Source organism: Bombina bombina, chromosome 12 (assembly GCF_027579735.1).
Source record: "Bombina bombina isolate aBomBom1 chromosome 12, aBomBom1.pri, whole genome shotgun sequence".
NCBI classification, from domain to species: Eukaryota; Metazoa; Chordata; class Amphibia; order Anura; family Bombinatoridae; genus Bombina; species Bombina bombina.
This window is the reverse complement of record NC_069510.1, coordinates 121,473,386-121,498,029: the sequence shown is the minus strand read 5'-3', so window position 1 is coordinate 121,498,029 and position 24,644 is coordinate 121,473,386. Positions and strand designations below refer to the sequence as shown.

At 40.5% G+C, this 24,644-nt stretch overlaps 1 protein-coding gene across 3 annotated transcripts in view; it reads left to right on the top strand.

Annotated features, from left to right (window-relative positions):
- ZER1 (zyg-11 related cell cycle regulator) overlaps positions 1–24,644 on the top strand; it is a 112,928-nt gene that overhangs the window by 57,312 nt on the left and 30,972 nt on the right. The window lies entirely within an intron of this gene.

Here is a 24,644-nt window from a genome sequence, read left to right as displayed (position 1 = left end):
TTTCTACTACATTCAAATCCCATGTCACGGGAGAACAATTTGACACAAAAGGATGTATAAATTGCAAAAGTACTTTTGTTATTTACATCATAGAATGTACCCAGTGTAAGAAACAATACACAGGTAGAACCACTAGAGAGGTAGGCAAACGGGTTAGAGAGCATTTGTCCTACATCACGAATAAACGTAAATGCTCAGCACTCTCTACACACTTCATAGATTTCCATCACCAGGATGTGACATATTTTAGATGGCAGGCTATTGAACAGATCAAAACACCACCTAAGGGTGAAGATAAGCTTCCCATACTCTGCAAACAAGAAACATATTGGATTTTCAAAACTAAGGCCTAGATTTAGAGTTCGGCGGTAGCCGTCAAAACCAGCGTTAGAGGCTCCTAACGCTGGTTTTGGGCGCCCGCTGGTATTTGGAGTCAGTGATTAAAGGGTCTAACGCTCACTTTTCAGCCGCGACTTTTCCATACCGCAGATCCCCCTACGCCATTTGCGTAGCCTATCTTTTCAATGGGATCTTTCTAACGCTGGTATTTAGAGTCGTTTCTGCAGTGAGCGTTAGAGCTCTAACGACAAGATTCCAGCCGCCTGAAAATAGCAGGAGTTAAGAGCTTTCTGGCTAACGCCGGTTTATAAAGCTCTTAACTACTGTACCCTAAAGTACACTAACACCCATAAACTACCTATGTACCCCTAAACCGAGGTCCCCCCACATCGCCGCCACTCGATTAAAATTTTTAACCCCTAATCTGCCGACCGCCACCTACGTTATACTTATGTACCCCTAATCTGCTGCCCCTAACACCGCCGACCCCTGTATTATATCTATTAACCCCTAACTTGCCCCCCACAACGTCGCCGCAAGCTACTTAAAATAATTAACCCCTAATCTTCCGACCGCAAATCGCCGCCACCTACGTTATCCCTATGTACCCCTAATCTGCTACCCCTAACATCGCCGACCCCTATGTTATATTTATTAACCCCTAATCTGCCCCCCACAACGTCGCCGACACCTACCTACACTTATTAACCCCTAATCTGCCGAGCGGACCTGAGCGCTACTATAATAAAGTTATTAACCCCTAATCCGCCTCACTAACCCTATCATAAATAGTATTAACCCCTAATCTGCCCTCCCTAACATCGCCGACACCTACCTTCAATTATTAACCCCTAATCTGCCGACCGGAGCTCACCGCTATTCTAATAAATGTATTAACCCCTAAAGCTAAGTCTAACCCTAACACTAACACCCCCCTAAGTTAAATATAATTTTTATCTAACGAAATAAATTAACTCTTATTAAATAAATAATTCCTATTTAAAGCTAAATACTTGCCTGTAAAATAAATCCTAATATAGCTACAATATAAATTATAATTATATTATACCTATTTTAGGATTAATATTTATTTTACAGGCAACTTTGTAATTATTTTAACCAGGTACAATAGCTATTAAATAGTTAAGAACTATTTAATAGTTACCTAGTTAAAATAATTACAAATTTACCTGTAAAATAAATCCTAACCTAAGATATAATTAAACCTAACACTACCCTATCAATAAAATAATTAAATAAACTACCTACAATTACCTACAATTAACCTAACACTACACTATCAATAAATTAATTAAACACAATTGCTACAAATAAATAAAATTAAATAAACTATCTAAAGTACAAAAAATAAAAAAGAACTAAGTTACAGAAAATAATAAAATATTTACAAACATAAGAAAAATATTACAACAATTTTAAACTAATTACACCTACTCTAAGCCCCCTAATAAAATAACAAAGCCCCCCAAAATAAAAAATTCCCTACCCTATTCTAAAATACAAATATTACAAGCTCTTTTACCTTACCAGCCCTGAACAGGGCCCTTTGCGGGGCATGCCCCAAGAATTTCAGCTCTTTTGCCTGTAAAAAAAAACATACAATACCCCCCCCCAACATTACAACCCACCACCCACATACCCCTAATCTAACCCAAACCCCCCTTAAATAAACCTAACACTACCCCCCTGATGATCTTCCTACCTTGTCTTCACCATGCCAGGTTCACCGATCCGTCCTGGCTCCAAGATCTTCATCCAACCCAAGCGGGGGCTAGACATCCACTGAAGAAGTCCAGAAGAGGGTCCAAAGTCTTCCTCCTATCCGGCAAGAAGAGGACATCCGGACCGGCAAACATCTTCTCCAAGCGGCATCTTCTATCTTCTTCCATCCGATGACGACCGGCTCCATCTTGAAGACCTCCAGCGCGGATCCATCCTCTTCTTCCGACGACTAGACGACGAATGACGGTTCCTTTAAGGGACGTCATCCAAGATGGCGTCCCTCGAATTCCGATTGGCTGATAGGATTCTATCAGCCAATCGGAATTAAGGTAGGAATTTTCTGATTGGCTGATGGAATCAGCCAATCAGAATATAGTTCAATCCGATTGGCTGATCCAATCAGCCAATCAGATTGAGCTCGCATTCTATTGGCTGTTCCGATCAGCCAATAGAATGCGAGCTCAATCTGATTGGCTGATTGGATCAGCCAATCGGATTGAACTATATTCTGATTGGCTGATTCCATCAGCCAATCAGAAAATTCCTACCTTAATTCCGATTGGCTGATAGAATCCTATCAGCCAATCGGAATTCGAGGGACGCCATCTTGGATGACGTCCCTTAAAGGAACCGTCATTCGTCGTCTAGTCGTCGGAAGAAGAGGATGGATCCGCGCTGGAGGTCTTCAAGATGGAGCCGGTCGTCATCGGATGGAAGAAGATAGAAGATGCCGCTTGGAGAAGATGTTTGCCGGTCCGGATGTCCTCTTCTTGCCGGATAGGAGGAAGACTTTGGACCCTCTTCTGGACTTCTTCAGTGGATGTCTAGCCCCCGCTTGGGTTGGATGAAGATTTTGGAGCCAGGACGGATCGGTGAACCTGGCATGGTGAAGACAAGGTAGGAAGATCATCAGGGGGGTAGTGTTAGGTTTATTTAAGGGGGGTTTGGGTTAGATTAGGGGTATGTGGGTGGTGGGTTGTAATGTTGGGGGGGGGGTATTGTATGTTTTTTTTTACAGGCAAAAGAGCTGAAATTCTTGGGGCATGCCCCGCAAAGGGCCCTGTTCAGGGCTGGTAAGGTAAAAGAGCTTGTAATATTTGTATTTTAGAATAGGGTAGGGAATTTTTTATTTTGGGGGGCTTTGTTATTTTATTAGGGGGCTTAGAGTAGGTGTAATTAGTTTAAAATTGTTGTAATATTTTTCTTATGTTTGTAAATATTTTATTATTTTCTGTAACTTAGTTCTTTTTTATTTTTTGTACTTTAGATAGTTTATTTAATTTTATTTATTTGTAGCAATTGTGTTTAATTAATTTATTGATAGTGTAGTGTTAGGTTAATTGTAGGTAATTGTAGGTAGTTTATTTAATTATTTTATTGATAGGGTAGTGTTAGGTTTAATTATATCTTAGGTTAGGATTTATTTTACAGGTAAATTTGTAATTATTTTAACTAGGTAACTATTAAATAGTTCTTAACTATTTAATAGCTATTGTACCTGGTTAAAATAATTACAAAGTTGCCTGTAAAATAAATATTAATCCTAAAATAGGTATAATATAATTATAATTTATATTGTAGCTATATTAGGATTTATTTTACAGGTAAGTATTTAGCTTTAAATAGGAATTATTTATTTAATAAGAGTTAATTTATTTCGTTAGATAAAAATTATATTTAACTTAGGGGGGTGTTAGTGTTAGGGTTAGACTTAGCTTTAGGGGTTAATACATTTATTAGAATAGCGGTGAGCTCCGGTCGGCAGATTGGGGGTTAATAATTGAAGGTAGGTGTCGGCGATGTTAGGGAGGGCAGATTAGGGGTTAATACTATTTATGATAGGGTTAGTGAGGCGGATTAGGGGTTAATAACTTTATTATAGTAGCGCTCAGGTCCGCTCGGCAGATTAGGGGTTAATAAGTGTAGGTAGGTGTCGGCGACGTTGTGGGGGGCAGATTAGGGGTTAATAAATATAACATAGGGGTCGGCGATGTTAGGGCAGCAGATTAGGGGTACATAGGGATAACGTAGGTGGCGGCGGTTTACGGAGCGGCAGATTAGGGGTTAAAAGTGTAATGCAGGGGTCAGCGATAGCGGGGGCGGCAGATTAGGGGTTAATAAGTGTAAGGTTAGGGGTGTTTAGACTCGGGGTACATGTTAGGGTGTTAGGTGCAGACTTAGGAGGTGTTTCCCCATAGGAAACAATGGGGCTGCGTTAGGAGCTGAACGCTGCTTTTTTGCAGGTGTTAGGTTTTTTTTCAGCTCAAACAGCCCCATTGTTTTTATGGGGGAATCGTGCACGAGCACGTTTTTGATGCCGGCCGCGTCCGTAAGCAACTCTGGTATCGAGAGTTGCATTTGCGGTAAAAATGCTCTACGCTCCTTTTTTGGAGCCTAACGCAGCATTTGTTTGAACTCTCGATACCAGAGTTAAATTTATGGTGCGGCCAGAAAAAAACCCGCGGAGCGTTAACAGCCCTTTTACCGCCGAACTCTAAATCTAGGCCTAAGTGTTTATTACCATTGGGCTTTAACTCAGAGTATGATATTAATTACTGGCAAAAATAATTGATATCATTTGTCTTTTCATTATAAATACCTATGCTACTATTTTATTAGTCAGCTACCAATGAAGAATCATCGATACGTTATTAGGTGTCTGTTTATAGTATGTTTTTCAGACACTTCATCTTAATGTATGTTTCGAGAGTGTTGATAAAGGGAATTTTTTTTCTCTATACAGACACTGTTTAACAATAGTATAAAACAGCGTAGGTTTAATACTAGAAATTTTCATTTCAAAGTTAATATTGAACGAGACAATATACCTTTAATATTGATGGGTTTCATATCCATACAGTATGTAGTGTTTGCTACGGTTACATTTCTTTTGAGTTAAATGTTAATACACTCCAAAGGATAGATGTAGTATTCACTGTGGCACTTCTATATTTTTATACATGCATATTTGTCTTTATAAGGAAATTTCAGGTACACATACATCTTTTCATTCATTCATTTACTCGTTCACTTATTTAATCATCTGTATACCTTAATGCATACATTTGCACTTGCTTGTATGTGCACTCATTTATGTCTTCAGCATTAGTCCTGCATTATTTCTCACACCATACAAATTACACAGACATACGAATTGTTCTGCTATATTTTTCATTAGTTAGTTTAATGAATATTATTGACCACTTTTATTTTAGTTGTCATATACTCCAGTGACTAACGTATTTATAGTTTAATATCTTACACTTTATCACCAAAACTATCTAATTGTCATCAAATCACTGTGACTAATGAGTCTGTATACATGCCAGTAAGCTTTTAAAGGGTTAATCTGTTAGCTACTTGTTTTTAACCAATCAAATCATTGTGTGTTTAGCATAAAAGGGAGCACCCCCTTACAGGTGTTATTCTATGATTACGGTCAATACGACTGAAACCGGTCAGATTCAGCTTTGCTAACTGCCTAACCACATGTTTTTGTATGTCCACATACTTTTTTAATGGAATAAAGTGATTCATTTTTCTATTACTTGGCTTCGTTTTTGTTACCTTTCTATTTTTATTTTATTTTTAGTTGTATGGGATAGCTTAACAGGAGGGGCCGTTTCTTTTGAACTTTCGCGCTCTTTTCCTCTGTGCCGCAATTTTTCGGCCACTCACGTGACCTCCGCATTTCCGCTGTATCGGAGCGGAGCGGCGTGAACTTAGAGGTGCCGACTTTACTATCTCACTCAAACATTTGACTGCTTTGGTTCAATAAATGTAGGGGTCAGAGGAAACCGGTTTCAGCTCAGGAATCTCGACTGACGGTTTCTCTCCTCTTACTAGTGGGATTATACTCCAGTTAAGGTAGGAGCCTCAGACAATCAATATTTTGTTTGAAGATTTCTTAGAGGTTATTCTAAATGTATTTCTTTGTTGGTTTATCCTCTGGATTATAATTTATTCATTTTGGGCTCAAATTAATAAAAAAAATAATAAAAAAAATAAAAATTCTCTCATTATAGTTAGTGGGATCTAATTCGTTAGCTATGGACTCTGAACAGGATAAATGTTTATTATGTTTAGAGGCTCAAATAGTTTTACCTATGCAATTCTGTTCATGTTTTGCTAAGACTTTAAAATTTAAAGACAAGTTACTCCCTTCTGAGCCAAGTGTCTCTCAGGATACAGCCTTAGTTGTTTCTCATGCGGTGCCTTCTGTGTCCTCTCATTCCCCTGGGGGTGTTTATGTACCAGGGGATTTTGCCGCTCAGATAACTTCTGCAGTTTCTGGGGCTTTGTCTGCTTTCCCTAATCTGGGTAAGTGTGAGAGGAAATCTAAGAATTTGTCTGCTAGTAAGGTTTTTGACTCTTCTAAATCTGCATTGGTCAGCCTTTCTCAAATGTGTGATGAAGAGGATACTTCAGTAGCTACTGAAGGTGAGATCTCAGACTCTGACACTTTAGCAGAAAAATCTTCAGAATCTGAAGAGGTTTATTTTAGATTTAAACTTGAAAACCTCCGGTTACTACTAAAGGAGGTTTTAGCTACTTTGGACTACTCTGAACCTTCGGTTGCTGTCAACCCTACGAAGTCTTCAAAACTTGATAGAGTTTATGATTCTCCATCTTCTGATTAAGTTTTTACTGTTCCAAGGAAGATGTCGTAAATTATAGTTTAGGAATGGGATACGCCAGCGGTTCCTTTTTCCCCTTCCCCTGTTTTTAAAAAGATGTTTCCTGTCGCTGACTCTATTCGTGACTCGTGGCGCACTGTGCCTAAAGTAGAAGGAGCTATTTCTACTCTTGCTAAGAAACTACCATTCCTATAGAGGATAGTTGCTCTTTTAAGGATCCAATGGCTAAGAAGCTTGAGGCTTACTTAAAGATGTACATCTATCAGGGATTACAGTGGCAACCTGCAGCAAGTATTGCCACGGTAGCGGGAGCAGCATCTTATTGGTGCAATGCCTTGTCTGATCTTATTACAGAGGAAACTATGGTAGATGAGATCCAAGATAGGATCAAAGCTCTTAAACTGGCCAATACTTTTATCTGTGATGCCAACATGCAGATAATCAGACTGGGAGCTAAGATGTCTAGCTTCACTGTGCTAGCCCACAGAGCTCTGTGGTTAAAGTCTTGGTCGGCTGATGTTTCTTCTAAGGCCAAGCTTTTGGCTTTACCTTATAAGGGTAAAACTCTGTTTGGACCTGGTCTGGTGGAAATCATTTCAGAGATTACGGGTTGAAAGGGATCTTTCCTACCTCAGGACAAGAAGAATAGACCTAGGGGTCGTCAGTCTTCTAATTTTCATTCCTTTTGCAATTTTAAAGGTCAGAAGTCCTTCTTCTCCTCTTCCAAACCAGATCAATCCAGGTCCACTTGGAAATCAAGTCAGCCCTGGAACAAGGGAGAACAAAACAAAAAGCCTTCTACTGACTCTAAATCAGCATAAAGGGTCCTCCCATATCCGAGTTTGGATCAGGTGGGGGGGGGCAGGCTTTCTCTTTTTTGACAGGCTTGGGTACGTGATGTCCCAGAGCTATGGGCTGTGGACATAGTATCCCAGGGTTACAGAATAGGATTCAAGTCTTGCCCTTCAAGGGGCAGATTTCTCCTGTCAAGATTATCCTCAAATCAGGTAAAGAAGGAGGCCTTCTTAAATTGCGTGACAGACCTATCCTACCTGGGAGTTATTGTACCAGTTCCTCTAAAGGAACAAGGTCTAGGATTCTATTCAAATCTCTTTGTGGTTCCCAAAAAGGAGGGAACTTTTTCGTCCCATCATAGATCTAGAGTGTCTCAACAAATTCCTCAGGGTTCCGTCCTCCAAGATGGAAACTGTTTGTTCCATTCTTCCATTGGTACAACACGGTCAGTTCATGACGACTATAGACCTGAAGGACGCGTATCTTCATGTTCCCATTCACAGGGATCATCACCAGTTTCTGAGGTTTGCTTTTCTGGAGAAGCATTTCCAGTTTGTTGTGCTTTTGTTTGGTCTGGCTCCCAGAATATTCACAAAGGTTCTGGGGCCCTATTGGCAGTGGTCAGATCCCAGGGAATTGCTGTGGCGCCTTATGGAGACGACATCTTGGTTCAGGCGTCATCTTTTCAACTAACAAAATCTCATACAGAGATGTTGTTAACTTATCTACGTTCCCACGGGTGGAAGGTGAATATGGAAAAGAGTTCTCTAGTTCCAACTACAAAAGTGTGTTTCCTAGGGACAATAATAAATTCCCTGTACATGAAGATTTTCCTGATGGAGGTCAGAAAGAACAAACTTCTTGCTTCCTACCTTTCTCTCCAGTCTGCCTTTCGTCCATCAGTGGCTCAATGCATGGAGGTGATTGGTCTGATGGTGGCTTCCATGGACACCATTCAGATTTATCACAGAGGATAAATCTAGACCCCCTAACAAGAGACTCTCTCTTGTGGTGGATTTCACAGGATCATCTGTCTCCGGCACTTGTTTCCTGAGACCTTCCTGGGTGATTGTGACTACGGACGCCAGCCTGTCAGGCTGGGGAGCTGTTTGGGGTTCTCTGAAGGCTCAGGGCCTTTGGTCCCGGGAAGAGTCTTTTCTTCCCATAAACATCTTGGAGTTGAGAGCAATCTTCAATGCCCTGACAGCGTGGCCTCAATTATCTTTAGTCCGGTTTATCAGATTCCAGTCGGACAACATCACCTCAGTGGCTTACATCAACCACCAGGGAGGAACTCGTTCCTTGGCCAAGAAAGAGGTGACTTGCATTCTGCAGTGGGAGGAAGCTCACAATTGTCTCCTATCTGCCATCCACATTCCAGGAGTGGACAATTGGGAGGCAGATTTTCAGAGAAGACCAACCTTTTCATCCCGGGGAGTGGGCTCTCCATCCGGAAGTGTTCTCTCAGATAACCCTCAGGTGGGGGATTCCAGAGTTGGACCTGATGGCGTCCCGCCAAAATGCCAAGGTTCCAAAGTACGGTTCAAGGTCAAGAGATCCTCAGGCCGTCCTGATAGATGCTCTGGCGGTTCCTTGGATCTTCTCTCTGGCATATCTGTTTCCTTCATTTGCTCTCCTTTCACGAGTCATTGCTCGTATCAAAGAGGAGAGAGCATAGGCGATTCTAATAGCTCCTGCATGGCCTTGCAGGATCTGGTTCGCAGATCTGGTAAGGATGTCATCTGTACCTCCCTGGAGGCTACCTCTGAGGAAGGACCTTCTAATTCAGGGTCCTTTCCTCCATCCAAACCTAGATTCTCTGAAGCTGACTGCTTGGAGATTGAACGCCTAGTTCTGTCTAGATGTGGTTTTTCTGAAGCGGTCATTGAAATTATGCTCCTGGTTCGCAAACCTGTTAGTCGCAAGATTTACCATAAGGTATGGTGTAAATATCTTTATTGGTGTTTAATTTTAAAGGGTTCTCCTGGAGCCTGGTGGATTCCCCGGATTTTGTCTTTTATTCAGGATGGCCTGGAGAAGGGTTTATGGGTCAGTACTCTAAAGGGTCAGATTTCTGCTCTATCCTTTTGCACAAACGTCTGGCAGACTTACCTTCTTCTGCCCTGTTTCTTGTTTCCTCTGGAAAAGGTAAGGGTCAGAAGTGTTATCTAGTTAGCTTATGAGACTGCTGGACAGCAGCCTCCTGAGAGAATTACGGCTCATTCCACTAGGGCTGTCTCCTCTTCTTGGGCTTTCAAAAATGAAGCTGCTGTGGAACAAATTTGCAAGGCGGCAACATTGTCCTTTCTGCATACTTTTTCCAAATTCTACAAATTTGATACTTTTGCCTCGGCTGAGGCTTCTTTTGGGAGAAAAGTTCTTCAAGCGGTGCTGCCTTCTGTTTAGGTCTGCCTTTTTCGCCCTCCCTGTTCATTCTGTGTCCTCTAGATTGGGTACTGGTTCCCACTAGTAATTGGAATGACATTGTGGACTCTCCATGTCTTAGGAAAGAAAACAAAATTTATGCTTACCTGATAAATTGATTTATTTCCGGACATGGAGAGTCCAGGACCCCGTCCTCTTTTTTTAAATTATAATTCGGCAGTTTTTTTAAGTGAACCTCAGGCACCTTTTTCACCCTTGTGTTTTCTTCTTTTTCCATTTTCTTTCGGCTGAATGACTGGGGATTATGGGCAAGGGAAGTTACACTTAACAGCTTTGCTGGGGTGCTCTTTGTCTCCTGCTGGCCAGGAGTTGAATATCCCACTAGTAATTGGAATGACGTCGTGGACTCTCCATGTCCGGAAATAAATCAATTTATCAGGTAAGCATAAATTTTATTTATTTTTTTAAGTTTTTTTATTGAGGAAAAATATAGTACACTTGACATGCTTATATAGCATACATAAAACAGATGTAAAGCTTGCATTAGGATATACCGTTGTTACAGATTTTGTTTAAAAAGCAAGACAAATAGAAAACAAGAACAAAACACATGTCTGAGGATCTTAAATAGCAGGCCTCATTTTTGTCCCTGTGACTGACGTTGCAGACCACTCTTGGGTCTTCCATGTATATATAAACATATAGGTAGGGATTATATAGAAATGAAACAAACAAATAAAACAACAAAAGAAAAAAAAAGGGAGAAAAAAGCTTAGCTATACAATTCAAATATAATGAAACATGCCTGTTAGGGACCACAACTGGATTGTACAAAGTAATGATTAATACAGTTAGATTACATCATGCTCTGATCTGCATCACTCTAAAGTTTAAAAGACATTTCTACTGGGAAAGTGTTATATAGTTGGATCATCTGATGAGTTGAGACTATAAATGAGTGTTCTAGGGGGATGAAAAAATAAAATAAAATAATAAAATAGATGATTTAGCTAAATGAGTGGGCAAGGGACCTGGACACCAATGCTGGCGTTATTGTAAACAGGAGCAGTGTCATACCATGATCTTGTGCTTGCAGAAACTACAGCTAATATATGTTGTGCTCATATCCTGTAGCCCCGGCCGGTGGCCACAGGATACAGTGCCTGCATTTTCTTATTCCTGCATTTGAGGATGATATAAATATGATAGTAACCATTGTAGCAACCATAGTTATTATACAATCATTCTGGTCTGGGTGACGATATAAAGTGTTGCCAGGTCAAAGGCTTTGAAGCAATGATTAGAGCCATATCAGATCGAAGTTTTTTCTTAGTTGATAAAAACTTAAGATAATAATATTTAACTTTTATATATCAAACTGTGAGAAATTGGAAATAATCCATACTCTTTACATTAATTACACCAAGTAGGATTAAGCGTCCCACTATTGTAAGTCAAAGCACCGTACCGCCCTTTTAATATAGATAGTAGTAAGGTGTTGCAAGATGTATAGCTTCAAGATGGCAGTTAATAGACTCTTTAAATATATTCAAAAATGATAGGAGATAACAATCTAATACTAAACTGTGAAAAAACATGAACTAATTATTCTAGATACCGCTAATGTCCCGCTGTTATGAAGCAAGATCTTCTAAAGTAATGATAGAGTTTTTCAAGTCACTGTTGCGTTAATGTCCCCAAAATTCAATACTTAGGTGGAAAGTAAAAAAGTTCCTAAAATTAGTCTGGGGGAAAATAGTGACCAAAGTCATCCTCATATGGTGCTCTTTTTGGAGCGTTCATCGAGTGCAAGTTATCAGCCACTTGGTATATGGCCTCAGATCCCCTACAACTCCCATCATGTGCCTCCTGCACAGGGTCGGTAACAGGCCCGGGGTATTTCAGGTTAGTGGCTGCAGTCTCCCCGGAGCACCCCACAGACTCCCGCAATCCCACAGCCACCAATATCTGACCTCTTGTCTGAAGTGTTGCGTCAGGGGTCCCCTTTACATTTATCTTCGCTGCTTTACTCAATGTTGACGCCAGCTTGGGTGATGCCGTTTGAGAGCCGCATGACACCTCCGGAGGTTCTGTGCTACGCCGTGGGCCACACGGTAAGGGAAAGATTGCGTCTATGCAGCTGGACTTTCTATGCAGTCGGTTATTTACCCGATAGTTAGCAGTCAGCGGGTCACTCACGGGCTTAGTTGGTGTATTCTCTGTGTCATGTTGATTTTCCAGAAGGTCCAGTTGTATACCAGCGCTATTTTTCTGGCTCCTCACCTCTGGCGCGTTGCTTGTCTGCTGCCTGGTTTCTGGAGACTTAATGGTCAGTAACGCAGATGCTTGTCCATGGTAGAGAAGCTGTATCATATGTTCAGATGGTGCTTTATCCAACAGCCTCTGCATTAGAGTCTCAAGTCTCTGGAAGGGCGCATCATGTCGCTGCCACATGGTCTCAACAACCATGTTTGCCATCAAATACAGGGAGTGCAGAATTATTAGGCAAGTTGTATTTTTGAGGATTAATTTTATTATTGAACAACAACCATGTTCTCAATGAACACAAAAAACTCATTAATATCAAAGCTGAATATTTTTGGAAGTAGTTTTTAGTTTGTTTTTAGTTATAGCTATTTTAGGGGGATATCTGTGTGTGCAGGTGACTATTACTGTGCATAATTATTAGGCAACTTAACAAAAAACAAATATATACCCATTTCAATTATTTAATTTTACCAGTGAAACCAATATAACATCTCAACATTCACAAATATACATTTCTGACATTCAGAAACAAAACAAAAACAAATCAGTGACCAATATAGCCACCTTTCTTTGCAAGGACACTCAAAAGCCTGCCATCCATGGATTCTGTCAGTGTTTTGATCTGTTCACCATCAACATTGCGTGCAGCAGCAACCACAGCCTCCCAGACACTGTTCAGAGAGGTGTACTGTTTTCCCTCCTTGTAAATCTCACATTTGATGATGGACCACAGGTTCTCAATGGGGTTCAGATCAGGTGAACAAGGAGGCCATGCCATTAGATTTTCTTCTTTTATACCCTTTCTTGCCAGCCACGCTGTGGAGTACTTGGACGCGTGTGATGGAGCATTGTCCTGCATGAAAATCATGTTTTTCTTGAAGGATGCAGACTTCTTCCTGTACCACTGCTTGAAGAAGGTGTCTTCCAGAAACTGGCAGTAGGACTGGGAGTTGAGCTTGACTCCATCCTCAACCCGAAAAGGCCCCACAAGCTCATCTTTGATGATACCAGCCCAAACCAGTACTCCACCTCCACCTTGCTGGCGTCTGAGTCGGACTGGAGCTCTCTGCCCTTTACCAATCCAGCCACGGGCCCATCCATCTGGCCCATCAAGACTCACTCTCATTTCATCAGTCCATAAAACCTTAGAAAAATCAGTCTTGAGATATTTCTTGGCCCAGTCTTGACGTTTCAGCTTGTGTGTCTTGTTCAGTGGTGGTCGTCTTTCAGCCTTTCTTACCTTGGCCATGTCTCTGAGTATTGCACACCTTGTGCTTTTGGGCACTCCAGTGATGTTGCAGCTCTGAAATATGGCCAAACTGGTGGCAAGTGGCATCTTGGCAGCTGCACGCTTGACTTTTCTCAGTTCATGGGCAGTTATTTTGCGCCTTGGTTTTTCCACACGCTTCTTGCGACCCTGTTGACTATTTTGAATGAAACGCTTGATTGTTCGATGATCACACTTCAGAAGCTTTGCAATTTTAAGAGTGCTGAATCCCTCTGCAAGATATCTCACTATTTTTGACTTTTCTGAGCCTGTCAAGTCCTTCTTTTGACCCATTTTGCCAAAGGAAAGGAAGTTGCCTAATAATTATGCACACCTGATATAGGGTGTTGATGTCATTAGACCACACCCCTTCTCATTACAGAGATGCACATCACCTAATATGCTTAATTGGTAGTAGGCTTTCGAGCCTATACAGCTTGGAGTAAGACAACATGCATAAAGAGGATGATGTGGTCAAAATACTCATTTGCCTAATAATTCTGCACTCCCTGTATGTATCCATCGTAAGTAGAGTCTTAGGTGCGTGTTGATGCTAGGTCTTGAATGTTGTGCTGTGTTGTTTAGAGATGTCTTAACCGTTGTGGTCAACTACCTCGGCGTGCCGAGGGGGGAACGCTTCCTGTTGCAAGCCGCCGCTTCAGGCCTATCTGATCCAATCCTGGGCTCCGGTTTCACAAATACAGCCCAAAAACAGTGGTATGCTCACTTTAGGGCAGTATATGGTCAGAGTTGTATTTCAGCTGTAAAATGTAGACAATAATCGGCGGTTTATTAGTCAATCTACTGGAGCTCATGGAGAGTGCGACCGTTCAGGTTCGCTGTTAGGACACGCCCCCCCCAAATTTTGTTTTTTACCTCTGTGATTACCTTTTGTATCTAAGCCTTTTCTGACAGCCCCCGATCACATAACTTTTTATTTATTATCTATTGACTTGCATTTCATCCAATTAGTGCAGTGTCTGCCACAACCCATGGGCTTTAACACCATGTTATCTATATGGCTCACATGAACTAGCAGTCTCCTGTTGTGAAAAGCTAATAAAAAAGCATGTGATAAGAAGCTGTCTTTAGTGGCTTAGTAACAGGCAGAAATTTAGAGCGTTAAAGGTTATAAAGTATATTAATATAACAATGTTGATTGTGCAAAGCTGGGGAATGTGTTATCTAGCTTTTTAAACAGTAACAATTCTGGTGTAGACCCCTTTTTTAATCTAGGGGATATATGGAGGACAGTTAACTTGTATGCAAAGCCTACAAATCCTTCTCACACATTGATATGTTTGCAATTGCTTATTCTGTATTGCATATAGTTGAAGAAGTGAATATTTACCCCATTATGTTATCTGATCATACACCTATTACTATGGTTATTAAATCTAAGTTATCAAGCCCGGTGAGCACCTTTTTCTTCCCTAGTTTTCTTTATAACAATACAAAGTTTCAACTGATAATGTTGACATTTTACAGAAACCTTTTAAAGCTGTTAAAAAGGGGTAAATACTGGTGTATGCTGTTTGATAGAAACAATGAAAAATATTCAATTGAAATCACAAAGCAATTGAAAAATAAATATAATAGATATTTGCAAGAATCATCTTTAAAAAATCGGGAAAGTTATTTGACAGCGAAAACTAGAAGAGATTCTGTTTTTTTTACACAAGAGAAGCATAAAGCAGAAATGAAAAAAAACTAGTAGGTTTAACTAGGTAATACATAGGAGGGAATTTCTACCCAATATGATTAGATCTCAAAAAGGGTCTAAATATATTTCTGCCATTAAAAGGTGGGGAAAGTAAAGCCTAGCACGATTTTCACAATACTTTTAAGAGATTTATTCTGTACCAGTAACAGAACATAATTTGAAGAGAGAATTTCGTAATAAAATTAAGTTACCTTCTTTACATAAAGTGGGCCTAGAATTAATAAACAGAACAATCAATGAGGAGGAGCTGTCTCTAAATAAAGTAATGGGGCCAAAGATGGTTGCCCCTTATAGTTTAAAAGCCCTCCCACAAATGAAATGTAACGTTCTTCCTAAAAGTAGTAAACAATCTTTTTTGTGTGTGTAATACCTTGAGGGCTTGGCACAAGACGTGTAGTCTAGAGAGAGCTGTCTCTAAATAAAGTAATAGGGCCTGGTAAATTTTATAAGATTCTGAAGGATGAAATTGTTCCCTCTTTGGCGAACTTAACAGATATTTTGTGAAAGGGAAAAGCCCATCTAAATATTTTAATGAATCTAAAATAATCTTCTTGTTGAAACTGGATAAGGATATAAAGGCCTACAGGCCAATATCTTTACTAAACCTCAATTATAAAATCTTTACTACAATTAGTAATAGGCAAGCTAGTTCACACAGACTAGACCGGTTTTATAAGAGGAAGAATTTCAATTCTAACATAAGGAAATTAGAATTAGTCTTCAGACCACCAGAAGAAAAAGCTAAATATTCCTTTCTTTTTAATGACACGATGAGTCCACGGATCATCTTAATTACTAATGGGATATTCACCTCCTGGTCAGCAGGAGGCGACAAAGAGCACCACAGCAGAGCTGTTAAATATCACCTCCCCTCACTCCCAACCCAGTCATTCTCTTTGCCTACATTAGTGATAGGAAGGGGTAAAGTGAATAGTGCTATCCTTCCTGAGATTTCTCGGGTGGAAGATAAATTTGGAAAAGAGTCCCCTAGTCCCAAATTCGAGTGTAGCTTTCTTGGGAACCATAATAGATTCGCTATCAATGAAGATTTTTCTGACGAAAGTCAGGAAATCAAAGATTATCTATACTTGTCTAGTCCTTCAGTCTGCTTCTAGGCCATCAGTGACTCAGTGCATGGAGGTAATAGGGCTGATGGTGGCGACAATGGACATCATCCCGTTTGCTCGGTTTCACCTCAGACCTCTGCAGTTAAGCATGCTCAGGCAATGGAACGGAGATTATGCGGATTTGTCTCCTCAAATACTACTGGAGCAGGAGACAGGGTATTCTCTTCTATGGTTGTTGTTTCTGGATCATCTCTTCCAGGGAAACTGCTTCCGCAGACCATCCTGGGTGATTGTGACAACAGACGCCAGCCTTCTAGGGTGGGGAGCAGTCTGGGGCTCCCTAAGGGCTCAGGGAGTTTGGACTCAGTCAGAGTCTGTTCTACCTATAAACATTCTGGAGCTGAGAGCGATTTTCAATGATCTTCTGGCCTGGCCCTAGTTAGCCTCGGTTGAGTTTATCAGGTTCCAGTCGATCAATATAACTTCAGTGGCTTACGTCAATCAGGTAGGAACGAGGAGTTCCTTAGCGATGACAGAGGTAACCAAAATAATTCAGTGGGGGGGGCCCATTTTTGCTGCCTGTTGGTGATCCACATCCCAGGGGTGGGCAACTGGGAGGTGGAATTCCTGAGCAGACAAATCTTTCATCCGGGGTAGTGGGAACTCCATCCAGAAGTGTTTTCCAGTCTGATTCTCAAATGGGGTCAGCCGGAATTAGATCTCATGGCATCGCGGCAGAATGCCAAACTCCCGAGATACGGATCGAGGTCCAGGGACCCCAAGGCGGAAATGATAGATGCCTTGGCGGTTCCTTGGACTTTCAGTCTAGCATACCTATTTCCTCTGTTTGCTTTTCTTCCTCGGTCATTGCGCGAATCAAACAGGAGAGGGCATCGGTGATCCTCATTGCACCGGCTTGGCCTCGCAGGATTTGCTATGCAGATCTGGTGGAAATGTCGTCTCTGCAACCTTGGAGACTTCCGTTGAGAAAGGACCTTCTAGTTCAAGGGCCCTTTCTTCTCCCACATCTAGTTTCTCTGAAGCTGACTGCTTGGAGATTAAATGCTTAATTTTATCCAAGCGAGGTTTTTCTGATTTGGTCATTGTGACCATGATTCAGGCTCGTAAGCCTGTAACTAGAAGGATTTACCATAAGATATGGTGAACATATCTGTATTGGTGTGAGTCCAGGGGCTACTCATGGAGTAGCGTTTGGATTCCTAGAATTTTATCTTTTCTCCAAGAGGGTTTGGAGAAAGGATTATCCACAAGTTCCCTAAAGGGGCAAATATCTGCCTTATCTATTTTGTTTCACAAACGTCTGGCAGATGTTCCAGATGTTCAATCATTTTGTCAGGCCGTGATCAAGATCAGAGCTGTGTTCAAGCCAGTTACTCCTCCGTGGAGTTTTGAACTTAGTTCTTGTTAGGTGTCCCCTTCAGGGGGTAAGTGTCAGTGCAGGCCAAAGCCTGGGGCCTAGTGTACCACCTGAGGCACATGTAGATTACCTGATAAGGGCCCCTTAGAATGACTCAGACCACGCAGCATTATGATCGAAAGCCAGGTTCATATTACCCCTAACAGTTCTTAAAGTTTTCAAGGGGCTCTGTTTGAGCCTATGCATTCCTTAGATATTAAAATGTTATCTTGGAAAGTTTTATTTCTGGTTGATATTTCTTCTACTCACAGAATATCAGAGCTCTCGGCATTACAGTATGAGTTCCCTTTCCTTATTTTTCATTCTGATAAGTTAGTTTTTCGTACTAAGCTAGGATTCTTCCTAAGGTAGTTTTCTGCCCGGAACATTAATCAGTAGATTGTTGTTCCTTCCTTGTATTCCATTCCTACTTTTCAGAAGGAACGTATCTTGCACAACTTGGATGTGGTTCGTGCCTTAACGTTTCCCCTGCAGGCAACTAAGGATTTTTGTCAGTCTTCTACATTGTTTGTAGTTTTATCTGGAAAACGTAGGGGACAGAAAGCTACAGCTACTTCTCTTTCTTTTTGGCTGAGGAGTATTATTTGTTTTGCATACGAGACTGCTGGACAGCTGCCTCCAGAGAGAGTTACGGCTCATTCCACGAGGGCTGTTGCTTCCTCATGGGCATTCAAGAATGAAGCTTCGCTGGAACAGATTTGCAAGGCTGCAACTTGGTCCTCACTTCACACTTTTTTCAAAATTTTATAAGTTTGTCTCTTTTGCCTCGGTTGAGGTCGTTTTTGGGAGAAAGGTTCTTCAAGCAGTGGTGTCTTCTGTTTAAGTTCCCTGTCTTGTCCCTCCTGTATCATCTGTGTACTCTAGCTTGGGTATTGATTCCCATTAGTAATTAAGATGATCCGTGGACTCATCGTGTCATTAAAAGAAAACAAAATTATTGCTTACCTGATAAATGTATTTCTTTTTTGACACGATGAGTCCACGGCCCGCCCTGTTTTTGTAAGAGACAGGTTGTTGGGCTTATAAACTTCAGACACCTCTGCACCTTATTACTTCCTTTCTCTCCTTGACTTTGGTCGAATGACTGGGTTGGGAGTGAGGGGAGGTGATATTTAACAGCTCTGCTGTGGTGCTCTTTGCCCCCTCCTGCTGACCAGGAGGTGAATATCCCATTAGTTATTAAGATGATCCGTGGACTCATCGTGTCAAAAAGAAATACATTTCTCAGGTAAGCATAAATTTTGTTTTTATGTAGATGCAGCAGTCATGGCTTTAGATGCACAAAAAGCTTTTGACCGACTTGCTTGGGACAACATGTTTACATCTTTGGAAAAGATTGTACAGAGGGACTCGCCAAGGACGCCCAATCTCGCAAATTGGAGATTGAACCACTCTCTAGGTTAGGGAATCAGTGGAGGGTATAAAGTTAGGGACTCCAGCAATCAAAATATCATTAACTGCAGACGATTTACTAATTTGTACAGAGAATTTGCGAAAGAACCATCTATTAATTAATGATATATTGGATAAATTTGGTCCTTTCTTGGGTTATAAAATTAACAAAACAAAATAAAAAATATTGTGGTTAATTAAGGTTAAGAACTCGCCTCAAACTCTGTTTAAAGAAGCAAAATATTTTCTGGTATATTTAGATCTCAAGATATCAATTGGATTTTTTTCCAGCAGTTCAGGAGCTGAAAAGAGATTTGCACAACTGGAATAATCTCCCCATATCCTTTATAGGAAGAATTAATCTAGTTTAGATGATTAGTCTTAAATGTATTCATTAATTTCAAATGATTCCACGGCTATTAAAGGGATAGCAAAGTCAAAATTAAACGTGCCTGAGTCTAATAGAGCATGTAATTTTAAGACCCTGTTACATTCACTTCTATTTTCAAATGTGCTTTGATCTCTTGGTATCCCTTGTTGAAAAAGAATATGCACATATCCTACACTAGTTGGCGCTGCTGCTAATTGGTGCCTGCACAAATTTGTCTTTTGTGATTGGCTGACTAGATGTGTTCAGCTGCCAGTAGTGCAATGCTGTTCCTTCAGCAAAGGATAACGGGAGAATGAAGCAAATTTAATAATGGAAGTAAATTGTAAAGTTGTTTAAAATTGTATGTTCTATCCAAATCTTGAAAGAAAATGTTGTGGTTTCCTATCCTTTTAAGGAATAAAGATTTGAAACTATTAAATGTCTACATTAGGAACTTTATTTGAGAGGACAGAGACCTAGAATAGCACAGAAAGATTGTGCCAATAAGGAGGCGTTTGGTGTAGCACTTCCAGACTTTAATATAGCTGCAGTAATTAAATATGTATTTGATTGGTTTATAGAGGTTGGGCATTTTATTTTACCAACTTATGAAGAAAGGATGGTTGCCCCTAATAGTTTAAAAGCCCTCCCACAAATGAAATGTAACGTTCTTCCTAAAAGTAGTGCCTTGAGGGCATGGCACAAGGTGTGTATTCTAGAGAGAGTCAGTTTCTCTATCTCATCATAGGCAACACCAATTGTTTAGCTTGGATCGCATTGCAAAGATTTAAAGATTGGAAACTTTATGGGGTATTCTATTACAGTGTTCTCCACAGATAATTTTAACAGCTGGATGGCATTATGAAGTAGCTGGATGGCATTATGAAGTAGACCGTGGCATTATGAAGTAACTGGGTGGCATTATGAAGTAGCTGAGTGGCATTATGAATTATCCGGGTGGCATTATGAGGTAGCTAAGTGGCATTATGAAGTAGCTGAGTGGCATTATGAACTATCCGGGTGACATTATAAAGTAGCAGGGTGGCTTTATGAATTATCCGGGTGGCATTATGAGGTAGCTAAGTGGCATTATGAAGTAGCTGAGTGGCATTATGAACTATCCGGGTGACATTATAAAGTAGCAGGGTGGCATTATGAATTATCCGGGTGGCATTATGAAGTAGCGGAGTGGCATTATGAAGTAGCTGAGTGGCATTATGAAGTAGCTGGGTGGCATTATGAATTATCCGGGTGGCATTATGAAGTAGCTGAGTGGCATTATGAATTATACAGGTGGCATTATGAAGTAGCTGAGTGGCAGGCATTATGAATTATCCGGGTGGTATTATGAATTATCCTGGTGGCATTTGGAATTATCCTGGTGGCATTATGAAGTAGCTGAGTAGCATTATGAATTATCCAGGTGGCATTATGAAGTAGCTGGGTAGCATTATGAATTATCCAGGTGGCATTATGAAGTAGCTGGGTAGCATTATGAATTATCCGGGTGGCATTGTAGCCGGGCGGCATTATGAAGTAGCCGGGTGGGGGCAGTGTAATATTTTATAATTTCCTGCTATCCAAAGGACACATTTATTGCATAATTTAACATAAAAATATTTAATGGTTTTTCGCTTAATATTGACAAACATTTTAGCTGGGTGTTCAGTAAAATTAGCCGGGTGGTGCACCTGCTAAAAAAGGTCCTGGGGAGAACACTGCTATATCTAACAATTAATTATATCAAGTAGTAAAACCTTTAAAACATTTAAAGTCTTTAAGGGAGAATTTAACATTCCCAATAAACTACTTTTTTCTTATTTACAAGTAATAAGCTATGGTGAGGAATTAGTAAAACTGGGGGCAGTAGACTCTGAAGGAACTTGGGTCAATTATATTTGTATGTTATTTAATCAAAGTGCATTTTCATTTCTGTTCAATATCTAATATTTATAAATTATTGTTAACTACACAAGACAAAAGTAATGTTCATTTTCTTAGAATCAAATTGGTTGCCAAGGGTTGGAGAAATGTGGATGTACAGTCAAGTGTCTGGAGTTTAAAAAAGCTATGAGCTATGATTGCTAAATCGTATAGGGAGCAACATTAAAAAATGATTTTATCAGGTCTATCTCACCCCAGAGTCTTTTGGTAAAATAAATATAAATAGTGATAGAGTGCGTTGTCCTGATACATTGCCTATGGTCATGCCCTATACTACATTGGTTTTGGGGGACACTGAGTTACTGGAGTGGTAAAGGGGTAACAAAAAGTATTACATTTTCTTGGAAACAAATTCTCTTCTTGTTAATTGGTGAAGTTGGTGATAGGATATTTCTGAACACAGCTATTCTCCTAGGAAGAAATATAGTTTCAAAATATTGGAAATCCCGAAATTCTCAGAATTTAAAGATAATTTATTAGATCAAACTATTACTTGAACATGCGGAAAACAGTTTGTGTTGGATATAAATATTGATTATTATTTTTAACAAGTGGGGTACAGATCTCCAGACTTTAGATATTAGGATTCAGAGACTTATTTCACCTTTTGAAGTAATATTTATTGGAAGCGAACCTAAGAGGAGAATGGCTGTGTAGCTGGTGGTGGCAATGAAGTGTCTGGGGGAGAGAGAACGGAAGAAGGGGCTATGCATTATAAGGTTGTTTTTGTCTATGAGCCTGATATTCATAGCCTCACCGCTCAGGCTAAATATATGTTGTGTGATTTCTCTCGAATATCAGGCCCTATGCAGTTTTTGTGGGTTATTGATATTATTTAAATGAGGCTGAGGGTTGATTCATGGGTATGGTTTCTGTTTGACATGTCTTATAATTGTTTAATAAGCTGTACACAGTTTTTTCCTTTTTTTTATTAGTGGTAAAATTCTAAATGGTACATGATACTGTAAATGTTAAAGGGACACTGTACCCAAAATTTTTCTTTCGTGATTCAGATAGAGCATGACATTTTAAGCAACTTTCTAATTTACTCCCATTATCAAATTTTCTTCATTCTCTTGGTATCTTTATTTGAAATGCAAGAAAGTAAGTTTAGATGCCGGCCCATTTTTGGTGATCAACCTGGGATGTTCTTGCTGATTGGTGGATAAACTCATCCTCCAATAAAAAAGTGCTGTCCAGAGTTCTGAATTAAAAAAAAGCTTAGATGTCTTCTTTTTAAAATAAAGATAGCAAGAGAACGAAGAAAAATTGATAATAGGAATAAATTAGAAAGTGGCTTAAAATTGCTGCTCTATCTGAATCATGAAATAAAAAAATTGGTTTCAGTGTCCCTTTAACTATGTGTACGTGTTCAATCCTCAATAAAAAGAAATATCAAAAAGAGGCTTTACTGGACCAGGAAACACTACCGGTGGACTACAGAACACTGGAAGAAGGTCTTAGGGACAGATGAGCCAACATTTGAAATCTTGGGTTCTGAGCTGGCAAAATGATAGTTACTAATTGTGTGACAACAACTGATTGAAGCAAGATTCTCTGGGGCTATTTTGCTGGACTTGCACAATGAGTGGCACCCTGAACCAAAAACACTGCCACAGTCTTCTGCAGCACCATGCAATAGCCTCTGATATACAGTGGGGCAAAAAAGTATTTAGTCAGCCACCAATTGTGCAAGTTCTCCCACTTAAGAAGATGAGAGAGGCCTGTAATTTTCATCCCAGGTATACCTCAACTATGAGAGACAAAATGTGGAAACAAATCCAGACAATCATATTGTCTGATTTGGAAAGAATGTATTTGCATATTATGGTGGAAAATAAGTATTTGGTCAATATCAAAAGTTCATCTCAATACTTTGTTATATATCCTTTGTTGGCAACGACAGAGGTCAAACGTTTTCTGTAAGTCTTCACAAGGTTGCCACACACTGTTGCTGGTATGTTGGCCCATCCCTGCATGCAGATCTCCTCTAGAGCAGTGATGTTTTGGGGCTGTCGCTGGGCAACACAGACTTTCAACTCCCTCCAAAGGTTTTCTATGGGTTTGAGATATGGAGACTGGCTAGGCCACTCCAGGACCTTGAAATGCTTCTTACGAAGCCACTCCTTTGTTGCCCGGGCGGGGTGTTTGGGATCATTGTCATGCTGAAAGACCCAGCCACGTTTCATCTTCAATGCCCTTGCTGATGGAAGGAGGTTTGCACTCAAAATCTCACGATACATGGCCCCATTCATTCTTTCATGTACACGGATCAGTCGTCCTGTTCCCTTTGCAGAGAAACAGCCCCAAAGCATGATGTTGCCACCCACATGCTTCACAGTAGGTATGGTGTTCTTTAGTTGCAACTCAGCATTCTCTCTCCTCCAGACACGACGAGTTGTGTTTCTACCAAACAGTTCTACTTTGGTTTCATCTGACCATATGACATTCTCCCAATCCGCTTCTGGATCATCCAAATGCTCTCTAGCATACTTCAGACGGGCCCGGACATGTACTGGCTTAAGCAGGGGGACACGTCTGGTACTGCAGGATCTGAGTCCTTGGCGGCGTAGTGTATTACTGATGGTAGCCTTTGTTACGTTGGTCCCAGCTCTCTGCAGGTCATTCACTAGGTCCCCCTGTGTGGTTCTGGGATGTTTTCTCACCGTTCTTGTGATCATTTTGACCCCACGGGGTGAGATTTTGCGTGGAGCCCCAGATCGAGGGAGATTATCAGTGGTCTTGTATGTCTTCCATTTTCTAATTATTGCTCCCACAGTTGATTTCTTCACACCAAGCTGCTTGCCTATTGCAGATTCAGTCTTCCCAGCCTGGTGCAGGTCTACAATTTTGTTTCTGGTGTCCTTCGACAGCTCTTTGGTCTTCACCATAGTGGAGTTCGGAGTGTGACTGTTTGAGGTTGTGGACAGGTGTCTTTTATACTGATAACAAGTTCAAACAGGTGCCATTACTACAGGTAATGAGTGGAGGACAGAGGAGCCTCTTAAAGAAGAAGATACAGGTCTGTGAGAGCCAGAAATCTTGCTTGTTTGTAGGTGACCAAATATTTATTTTCCACCATAATATGCAAATAAATTCTTTCTAAATCAGACAATGTGATTGTCTGGATTTGTTTCCACATTTTGTCTCTCATAGTTGAGGTATACCTATGATGAAAATTACAGGCCTCTCTCATCTTCTTAAGTGGGAGAACTTGCACAATTGGTGGCTGACTAAATACTTTTTTGCCCCACTGTATGTCTAGTTTGTAAGGGT